Genomic DNA, 11,959 nt, shown 5'->3' with positions numbered 1-11,959 from the left:
TATTATTAATTTTTTAGCATGCAATTAGTAGGATATGTTTGATACTCAAAAAAGTTGATGGGAATATGGGATAGTGGGAAGAGAATGGAAACGATTATCTCTCACGTTATCTCGTACTAGAGATAACTGTTTCAATTCTCTCCCCATAATTATTCTATCAATGTCTTCTAACAATTGACAAACAATTATTTTTATTTTTTAAATTTAAATCAATCCAATTGAATCATAATTTAATTATTTTTAAAATTAAATTAAACTTAATTATAACTTACTTTGTTATATAAACTAGTGTTAAACCCGTGCGATGCACGGGCTTATATTTAAATTTGATAAGTTAAATTAAAAATAATATTTTATACCTATATATTTTTTAAAGTTAGTATAACACTATTATCGTCGTTATATAATAAACGTGTTAAATATGTTGTTTTATCTTTATTCAAAGTAAAATATAAATAGAAGAGTTTGAAGTTTGTAATATTCTTGAACCATAAGGAGGGAGACATGAAAAAAATAAAAACATATATAATTGTAATAATAGCATGTTAATTTTACACTAAATTTTTTTTATCAAAAAGCTAATAAAAATTTATCGACAACCTAGTATCTTACTAACTTTATTAGAGAAGCAATTGGCATAGGATGTTGCTCCTTGTTACACATTTCATTTCAAATCTGAAAAATGAGTTATAGATAAATTATTAATATCTATAGTAAATATTTGTACAAAAGTATAAATCATAACATGCTATTAAAGTGAAAATAATATTATTCTTACCTAAATATTATTAAAAACCTCTTTGAACACGACATTTGTTGTTGATAACTTTGGATTACCGTCTTCGTCTAGAATTAAAACCCTGAGGCCACTGCGACTCTTAACTCTTGACAAAGCAACATAGAGTTGTCTATGGGTGAACACTGATTTTGGCAAATAAAGTCCTACATGTGATAATGATTGACCCTGACTCTTGTTAATGGTCATTGCAAAGCATACTGTTAATGAAAATTGTCTCTGTTGGAACTTAAATGGCAATCCTGAATATGAAGGGATCAAGTTCATTATTGGAATGTACACTTTATCTCCAATATTTATATCGGTCACTATCGTCGCTCCAATTACGTTGCTGCCAAGTTCGTTAACTATTAATCTTGTCCCGTTGCATAAACCCGAAGTCTGGTCTATGTTTCAGAGTAGCATTACAGCGACTCCTGGCTTCAAAGTCAACTTGTGATTGAGTAGTCCCGAACATTTGATGTCATTTAGGAACTCTGGTGTGAACCACTCTTGTTGTACATCTTCATTCTCATCAGCTTGACATATTGTGTTAGAGCTCAAATACTCATTTTCTATCCCTGGAAAGATTGTCAAGACAAAATCGTTTACCTTCTCGACACTCTCAAGCGTGGGTGCAAGAATTGCCCTACTCTGAAAATACCTGTAATCTGACATATTTTGTAACAAATTTGGATATGCAAAGTCTACCAAATGGTCATCAGTAGTTGTAATTAATAGATCATCTGGAATTTCAACTTCTGATTCATCACCAACAACAGAGCCAATATTTACATTTCCAACATCAAGTATCCAATTAGCAAATCTCTTCATTTCACCTTCATCTTGATCCGAAGAAGACATTAGAAGCCTCATATTCGTATGCAGTTTCAGAACCTTACAAAATGACCAGAGATGGGATGAGTTAATAGCAGATGCCAATATATCGTGTCTACTTCCTTTCGGAATCACCGGAAGTATCTGTCTGAAATCACCTCCTAGAATAACAACATTACCACCAAATGGTTTATGTGTCTTATGTTGATCGGTAACTGACATAAGATCCCTGAGCGTCCGATCAAGTGCTTCAAAGCACATTTTATTGAGAATTGGAGCTTCATCCCAAATTATTAAGCTACTTTGGATGAGCAGCTCAGCCTTCAAACTGCCATGCTTGATGTTGCAAGTAGATTCATCAGTAATTCTAATGGGTATTGAAAATCTAGAATGAGTCGTTCTGCCACCAGGTAGGAGTAAAGAAGCAATTCTACTGGATGCGACATTTAAAACAATCTTTCTTCTAGACCGAATAGTAGAAGAAAGTCCATTCCAAATAAATATCTTACCACACCCACCATGCCCATAAAGAAGTAAAAATCACCAGAGTCTGTAATAACAGCATTGAGTATCTCATCAAATACTAACCTTTGCTCATGAGTCATCTTTTGTTTAGGTTAACATACATAAATTTTTATTTTGAGCATATAACTTTGTTTGTTTAATACATACATTTCAATTTTGAGTATATATATATATTCCAGCAAATGTAATAATGTAAGAAAAAAAGTTTTATAATAGAAAAGAATAAGAGAGATTTTGACAAGAATTAAAGGTGAGAGATAATTTTTTTGAAAAAATTTTTAAGAAGAAAAGATACAATTACTAATTTTTTGATTGTCAATTACATTTCTATTAAAATTAGTAGTATCAAAAAATATTTTAAATTTAATATTATCAAGAAAAAATAAAAAAATTATATAAGGACTAATTTGATTAATTTTTAAAATTTTAGGGATGAAAATAACTTACGTCTGAACTTTCAAGGACTATTTTGATTATAAATAACTTTTTTACATGTCAAGTGCCATGTGGCATGCCACGTGTCACTGACCTGACACGTGGCATACCAGGTATCACTAATCTGACATGTCAACCAATCATCTTGTGACACGTGGCATTAGCCCTCCACGTCATCATATGCCACGTGGCACTTAACGTGACACATCATCATCCAACTAACGGAAAGACTAACGTGACCAATCTTGTATCTTTCGGGGACGATTTTGATTATCTTTATCTTTCGAGAACCAAAATGGAGATCGGGTATCTTTCAGGGATGATTTTGGCTATTTACTCGAATTTAATTTATAAATAACTTATTAAAAATTACACTAAAAGATAACAAGTCTTTTGATATTTTAAAATTACCCCATATAAAATTTGAGAACTAAACCCTGGTCACAGCTGCTTGCTGTTGGAAGACCTTCGTGACCCTAGTGCTTCTTCCTTTACGCTCTTCCGCACCTGGTACCTTCCAGTTTCAACCCAATTTCTTGATTTCATCCAAATTCTCCCGATTCTCGATGCTTTTTTCTTCTGATTCAACCGAATTTCTTTGAATTCGTTTCAGACGCAATGCCTCTTCAGTTCTTCCGAGATTCTTCTCCGCGCCATGGCTCTCCCTGCTCATCTACTCTCCACTAGCTCAGATCGAATTTTCAGATTTTAATGAGATAAAATTATTCAAATATTGTATGCATTTATGTGGTTGTTTAATATTTTTGTTATTAGTTTATAACGATTTTGTTTTTTAGATTGTGGCTCCAGTAACTCTGGCTGATGAAGAGATTGACCCTGAACAAGGTGCAAGTCAGTTGGATCGCATGTCATTATGTTCTATGCAGAACCCTGACATCCTAAGTGTTAATCAACTTTTAGAATCGGTAAAAATTTATACACTTTTATATTTCGGGCTAGCTGATTGGCTATTTGATTATTTTCTCTACTGTTAAAGATATGCTAAGAGAATTATGGTATGGGCAGGTTTTGGAAACTGTACGGCAAGTGGCAAGTCTCCCCATTTCTTCAGCTCTAGTACCTTATGACCAAATGAAGAACCAATGTAAGGCACTTGTTACAGGAAAACAACAAAAGATGTCAGTTCTTCGAAGTTTCAAACACCAGCAAGAGACTAGAGTGTTTGTTCTTTCAATTGATTATGAAATAAAAGTTCTCCCTCTGACAACTAAGGATAGGATGTTTTTACCATAATACAATGCGAAAGAACAAAGTTTTCTTTAGGATCTGTTGCTGAATGTTCTCATTAGTGTTTTAGTAGCTTTAGACTATGTGCTTCATTATCAGGATTCACACCCAATGAGAAAACTTTCTATCTATTTAGATGATGCTCTTAACTTAGTATTATTTAAAGTTTCAACTGATCCAGTTAATTAAGAGATGATTTATACAAAGTTAATTGAGGTATATGTAGAGGTCATGAATATTCTATAGACATGATTCACAATAGGATAATATGGTGTCATGTGATGGCTTTAGCCGTATCTACTTAGTGGGAAGGTTTTGGTTTTATTGTTGTATAGGTGCAGTAGCCAATAGGCAAGGCATGTAGTTAATTTATTTATCTATCGCTGTTATGTGTTGTGTTTCTAATATCAAAATAATTGTGTGTATATATTTAATTTGTAGGGCAACAATCAAACCATTGATCTTTCATTTTTAGTATTCTTTTCATTATATATGTGGTTTTTCGGATCAAATATTGAAATTTGAGAATTTATTCTGCAGAATGATTAGATTTACCATAGATAAATTTCTGCTGTATACTTAATCTATTGAAACCAATTTTTAAACAACAATGCTTGTCTTGGGGAAGCATTTCTGAAAAGAGCCACTATTCTATGTTTTCAACTTACGAGTATGACTCCATCAAAGTGTATTATGAGATTTCTCCAATGCTTAACTGACAGAATTGCTCAAACTCAAAGTATGATTCCCTATTATTGATTCTGGTACTACAAATCATATAACTTCAAATCTTTTAAATTTTGTTTCTTATACAAAAATTAAACCTATTATTGTTCATATAACTGATTTTGGTACTTGGATAATTGATTCTGGTGCTACAGATCATATAACTTCAAATCTTTCAAATTTTGTGTCTTATGCAAAAATTAAACCTATTATTTTTTATATGCCAAATGGTTCGCAAGTCATTGCACAATATAAAGGTGTTGTTAAATTTTTAACATCTTTATTTTTGAATGATTTCTTGTATTTGCCAATGTTTCACTTCAATTTAATTTTTGTTTCAAAAATTACCTCTATGCTTCATTGTGATCTTACTTTTTCTCAATATTCTTGTCTTCTATAGGAATGGAACATATTGAGGACGATTGGTTTGGGTAAATTAAGAGAAGCATTGTGCATCCTTAAAACAGCCTTTGACACTACTAATAACACCACCATACCATTACATTCAATAAATTTCACGCACCATCAACACACAACATCTTCTAAGTTATGGCATCTCTGTTTAGGACATCTTTCTAGACAAAGACTCAATTTCTTACATAGGTAATATCCTTTTATTTCATCTCATCAAAATGAAATTTGCGATGTATGTCACCTTTCTAAGCAAAGAAAACTTTCTTTTTCACTAAGTTTGAGTCATGCAAATTCTAATTTTGAATTATTGCACTCTGATATTTGGGGACCATTTAGAACTACTTCTATTCATTATCGTAAATATTTTTTAATCATTATAGATGAGTTTAGCTGATTCACTTGGGTTGTTTTATTAAAGTCTAAAAGTGAGGTCTCACAACACATTTTAAAATTTTATTGCTTTAGTAGAAACTCAACTTGATTCAAAAGTTAAAATTGTTCGTTCTAATAATGGTCCTGAATTTTTACTTACTGAACTTTATTCATCAAAAGGGATCATTCATCAATGAAGTTGTATTGAAACACCTCAACAAAATGGTAGAGTAGACAAAAATATCAAAATATTTTAAATGTTGCAAAAGCTCTCATGTTTCAATCCAATTTACCTCTTAATTTTTGGTCTTATGCTATCAATCATGCAGTTTATTTAATAAATCGGGTTCCATCATCCGTTTTAAAATTTAAAACCCTTTTGAAGTTTTATATAATAAATCACCTAATTACAATTATTTAAAGGTTTTTGGATGCTTATATTTTGTTTCTACTCTTACCAACATTCATTCAACATTTGATCCGCGGGCATACAAACCCCTTTTTCATGAATTAACTTTTCTTTTAGTCACCAAAAGCCCAAAACCTCTTCAGCCTACTACACCTATTCTTAACCCAAATTCTCTCTCCTTACCTACTGGACAACACACACCAATCCATTACTATTGATCCCCCTACCCAATATGCTACTTCCCATCATCTTCACCCTAATACCATTTTTCCAAAAAACCCTACTTCAATTCCATCTTCATCAATGTATTCAACCCCTTCTCCCTCTCTTCCCGCTTCTTTCCCGTCCTGTCATATTGAACCTCACACCACAACAACTCACTCACATACATCTTCTCCACCTACCCCCAACTCCTTTATACTAACTCCTCCTGACCAAGAATCCCTCCTTTCCTCCACTGATTTGACCGTTTCCTCTCCTTCACCTCCAACGCCACCTCGCCGGAGCCAACGACCGACTAAGCCGCCCACTTATCTTTCCGATTACTTAAGCAATACTTCTCTTACTCCACAAACTTCTTCATCCTCAATGTCAAGATATCCAATTTCTTATGTTTTCTCCCTCTCCTCTCTGTCTCTTTCTCACAGATCATATATCTCATCCTTGCATTCTGAGCATGAACCAAAGACGTTTCGGGAAGCCAATGGAGTTTTTCATTGGCGTCTAGCCATGTAGAAAGAACTTGCTACATTAAAATCAAATCAGACCTGGCTCATTGTAGATTGTCCTCAGCAAGTAAAACCAATTGGTTGTCGTTGGGTATACAAAATCAAACGCCAATCAGATGGATCAATCGAGCGTTACAAAGCCTGTTTAGTTGCCAAGGGTTTCACCCAAACAGAGGGTGTGGATTTTTTCGAAATATTCTCCCCGGTTGTCAAACCTGCGATTATCCGGATTGTTCTCGCTCTAGCTTCCATTCGACGATGGCCTATACAGCAGCTAGACGTAAACAATGCCTTTTTACATGGTGATTTGTCTGAAGTTGTATATATGGAACTCCCTCCTAGTCTCTCTGGTCAGTCCAAACAATGTTGCCGGCTTCTCAAGTCTCTGTATGGTCTACGACAATCAAGCCGTATGTGGTATGAGAAGCTTTCTGTTCTACTTATTTCTTGTGGGTATCAACAATCCATTTTTTATTATAGCTTGTTTATGAAGTTAAAGGCAGCAAAGTTTGTATCTTGTTGATTTATGTGGAAAACATTGTACTTACTGGTAATTCAGTTTCTGAAATGGCAGCAATAAAAAAAATTTTGAATGATCATTTTAAAATTAAGGATTTGGGAACTTTGAAGTATTTTTTGGGTATTGAAGTTGTTCATTCCAATTCAGGAATTTCCTTATCCCAGCATAAATATTGTTTAGACTTGTTATCTAATTGTGGTCTTTTGGGAGCCAAACCTGCTGGGGTTCCAATGGATACTACTACTAAGCTTTCACAAGATGATAGTTCCTTGCTGCAAGATCCTTTTATTTATCAACGGTTGGTTGGCCGACTCATCTATTTAACCACCACTCGGCCAGATATTACTTATGCTACCCAACAATTGAGTCAGTTCATGGCCACCCCAACTTAGAACCACTATAACGCAGTCTTGCATGTTCTTCAATATCTCAAGAACAGCCCAGGGAGAGGGCTTTTCTTTCCCAGGAGTTAATCCCTTCAGATTTTTTGTTTTAGTGATTCTGATTGGGCCGGGTGTCCAGATATGTATCGATCTTTGACTGGCTACTACTTTTTTCTAGGAGAGTCCCTTATTTCCTAGAAAACAAAGAAACAGGCCACTATTGCATGCTCATTAACTGAAGCAGAGTATTGTGCTCTTGCTAATACCACCTGTGAACTCTTATGGATATTGAATTTGTTGGGTTTCCTTCATGTTTCTTGTGATAGACCACCTGTTTTATTCTACGATAATCAGAGTGCTCTTCATATAGCTGTCAAACCCATTTTTCACGAGCGTACCAAGTATTTGGAAGTTGATTGTCATCTGGTACCTCAAAAGGCATAGGCTGGGGTAATAAAGTTGCTGCCAGTCCCTTTCTCTGGTCAACTTGCAGATATTTTTACTAAGCCTTTCTACACCAACTTATCCAAGAAGGGGATTCTTGACGTAAACCATCCTCCATCTTGCGGGGGCATATTAAACAAATCTCCATCAACCTAACATATTAACAACACAAAAGATATTTAACAAGTAGTAGAGAGTTAGTAGTTAGTAGATGAATATTTATGAAGTTAGTTGGTAATATCATTATAAATAGCATGACTCTTGTATCATGTAAAACATAACTTCAATACATATTTATCATTTTCTTTAATACTATTCTCTACTTTTTTTCTTGTTCTTTTTATCTTATTTACTGAATTGTTGGATTTGGCTTTTATTTGGTGATTAGTTGTTTGTGAGTTGTGAGGATGTGGTATGAGATATTTAGAAGTGAATGATTGTATGAGAAGGTGATACGAGCTTGGTGATTGAGAACGATGAATTGATGAATTGTTGATTGATCGTTTATGATTTATAAATTTATGAATGTATAAACTAATGAAATTTAGGCCGGAGACCGTGAATTTCGAGCTTGAGGCCGAGAAAGGTGAATTTGGTAAGTGTGATGAATTGAATTGATGAGATTTTGATGTGGTTGTGTTTGGGTTAGTATTGGTTGAAATCGATTATTGATAAGATGAGAGTTGATAAATTATGAATGAAGATTGTTAATTTGAATAGATAGAAAGGTAGAGGATGAAGAAAATGTATGTTGAGATTAATTTGGGGTGAATTGGTATGGTTTTGAATTGGTTTGGATTGTGAACCTCTTGGAAATGAGTAATTTTGGTTTTTGGGTAGAAACTCATTTTTCGCCAATTTTAGCGGGGCGTAACTCGGTTCTCAGAGTTGGAAATTCAATGAAAATAGATTCTTATAAAAATTGGTTTAATAATCTTTCCAATGGTTTAAGAATGGTTGAAAAATGAATTTCGAGTAAAAAGTTATAAATGTTTAAAGTTTGGGTGAAAAAACTGAATTCTACAGCATATCAGCTTTTTGAAAACCTGGTATGCATGCATATGCGAAAACATGCATGTGTACGCGAGCATTTGATTCGGCCAATTGCATTTGCGTACGTGAGATGGGTGATGAGCGGATAATTTGTATACTTTTTGGCATTGTTTTTAGTATGTTTTTGATATGATATAGTTAGTTTTTAGTATATTTTTATTAGTTTTTAATTAAAATTCACTTTTCTGGACTTTACTATGAGTTTGTGTGTTTTTCTGTGATTTCAGGTATTTTCTGGCAGAAATTGAGGGACCTAAGCAAAAATCTGATTCTGAGACCAAAAAGGACTGCAGATGCTGTTGGATTCTGACCTCCCTGCATTCGAAGTGGATTTTCTGGAGCTACAGAAGCCCAATTGGCGCGCTCTCAACGGCGTTGGAAAGTAGACATCCTGGGCTTTCCAGCAATATATAATAGTCCATACTTTGCCCAAGATTTGATGGCCCAAACCGGCGTTCAAAGTCACCTCAAGGAATTCCAGCGTTAAACGCTGGAACTGGCACCCAAATGGGAGTTAAACGCCCAAACTGGCACCAAAGCTGGCGTTTAACTCCAAGAAGAGTCTCTACACGAAATTTCTTCATTGCTCAGCCCAAGCACACACCAAGTGGGCCCGGAAGAGGATTTTTATGTCATTTACTCATTTCTGTACACCCTAGGCTACTAGTTTCTTATAAGTAGGACCTTTTACTATTGTATAGAAATCTTTGGATCACTTTTAGATCTCTAGATCATCTTTGGACATTTTAGTTCTTAGATCATTGGGAGGCTGGCCATTCGGCCATGCCTAGACCTTATGCTTATGTATTTTCAACGGTGGAGTTTCTACACACCATAGATTAAGGTGTGGAGCTCTGCTGTACCTCGAGTATTAATGCAATTACTATTGTTCTTTCATTCAAATTCCGCTTGTTCTTTATCCAAGATATCACTTGTTCTTCAACATGATGAAGGTGATGATTGACGCCCATCACCATTCTCACTCATGAACAAAGTGACTGACAACCACTCTTGTTCTACAAGCATTTGAGGCTTGGTGAATATCTCTTGGATTCCTGATTGCACGATGCATGGTTGATCGCCTGACAACCGAGTGCTCGCCTGACAAACGAGCCAACCATTTCGTGAGATTAGAGTCTTCGTGGTATAGGCAAGAACTGATGGCAGCATTCAAGAGAATCCGGAAGGTCTAACCTTGTCTGTGGTATTCTGAGTAGGATTCAATGATTGAATGACTGTGACGTGCTTCAAACCTGTAACCTACTGGGCGTTAGTGACAGACGCAAAAGAGTTATTCTATTCCGGTAGGGGAGGGAACCACACCGGTGATTGGCAGCACTGTGACAGAGTGTGTGCATTAGCTTTCACTGCGAGGATGGGAGGTAGCTGCTGACAACAGTGAGACCCTATACGAGCTTGCCATGGAAAGGAGTAAGAAGGGATGGATGAAGACAGTAGGAAAGCAGAGAGACGGAAGGGAAGGCATCTTCATGCGCTTATCTGAAGTTCCTACCAATGAATTACATAAGTATCACTATCTTTATCTTTTATGTTATTTTCGTTCATCACCATATATATCTGAGTTTGCCTGACTAAGATTTACAAGATGACCATAGCTTGCTTCAATACTAACAATCTCCGTGGGATCGACCCTTACTCACGTAAGGTTTATTACTTGGACGACCCAGTGCACTTGCTGGTTAGTTGTGCGAAGTTGTGTAATGCCATGGTATTGGGCTACCACGTTTTTGGAGCTATTACCAGGGATTATGAGAGTTGTGAAAAAGTATAGTTCACAATTTCACGCACCAAGTTTTTGGCGCCGTTGCCGGGGATTGTTCTAGTTTTGAGCAAGCCTTTGGTAACATCAGTGCCAAGATCCGGCAACAACATCAATTTTTTTTTGGTGTTATTGCCCGGGATTGTTCAGGCTGGACAACTGACGGTTCATCTTGTTGCTTAGATTAGGTATTTTTTTTTTCGAAATTCTTGAAGATGAATTCTAGAGTTTCATGATGATTTGTTGAAATCTGGCTGGCTGAGAAGCCATGTCTAATCTGATTGGACCGAGGTTTCAACTTATCACCACAAGAGCTTGTTGATTTCGTATCAATCTTGCTTTTGGAGCAGTGATTTGCTAAGGCTTGGCTGACCTTTGGTCATGTCTAGTGTTTTGGACCGAAGCTTTCTTTGAAAGCTTGGCTGGCTGTGAAGCCATGTCTAATTCCTGGACCGGAGTCTTAGACTAGCATTGCACTGATTCCTGGAATTCTCATTAAGGATTTTGATACCTTTTCCCACTTAATTTTCGAAAAAATACAAAAAAAAATTTTACAAAATAATAAAATTCAAAAATATTTCTTGTTTGAGTCTAGTGTCTCATCCTAAGTTTGGTGTCAATTGCATGCATTCATATGTCTTAGTGATCTTCAAGATGTTCTTGATGATTCACTTGCTCTGATCTTTGAATTCTATTGACTTGAGTATTTTGTGTGTCTCATATGCATTTTCAGTTCATTAGTGTCAGTAGTATACAAACTGCTAAGTTTGGTGTCTTGCATGCATTGTTATTTGATTCTTGTTGCATTTTAATTATTAAAAATCCAAAAATATTTTTAATTTGTGTCTTTTCAAGTCAATGATACAAGGGATTGAAGATTCAGAACACACTGCAGAGGAATTATACAGAAAAAGCTGAGCATTCAAAAATGCCCAGTGAAGAAGGCAGACTGGCGTTTAAACGCCAGCCAGGGCACCTGGTTGGGCGTTTAACGCCCAAAGAGGTAGCATTTTGGGCGTTAAACGCCAGAATGTATACCATTCTGGGCGTTTAACGCCAGGATGGTGCTAGGGGGAAGATTTTGTTTTCAAATCAATTTTTTTTTCAAGTTTTCAAAGTTTTTCAAAATCAAATCTTTTTCAAATCATATCTTTTCAATCAAATGTTTTCAAAATCAATTTCTTTCCTTTTTCAAAGATACTTACTAACAATTAATGATTTGATTGAACATTTTTTTTTTGCCTTTTCTGTTGAGGAAGGTTTTATGTTTGAATCATATCTTTTCTTGTTAGGCAAGTCATTAATTTTTA

At 35.2% G+C, this 11,959-nt stretch overlaps 1 pseudogene; it reads right to left on the bottom strand.

The window, feature by feature from the left end:
* Positions 1-778: 778 nt before the first annotated feature.
* LOC130957865 (uncharacterized) lies at positions 779-1,873 on the bottom strand (annotated as a pseudogene).
* Between the last annotated feature and the right edge of the window lie 10,086 nt (positions 1,874-11,959).

Source organism: Arachis stenosperma, chromosome 10 (assembly GCF_014773155.1).
Source record: "Arachis stenosperma cultivar V10309 chromosome 10, arast.V10309.gnm1.PFL2, whole genome shotgun sequence".
Classification (NCBI taxonomy): domain Eukaryota; kingdom Viridiplantae; phylum Streptophyta; class Magnoliopsida; order Fabales; family Fabaceae; genus Arachis; species Arachis stenosperma.
This window is presented reverse-complemented; position numbering and strand designations above follow the sequence as displayed.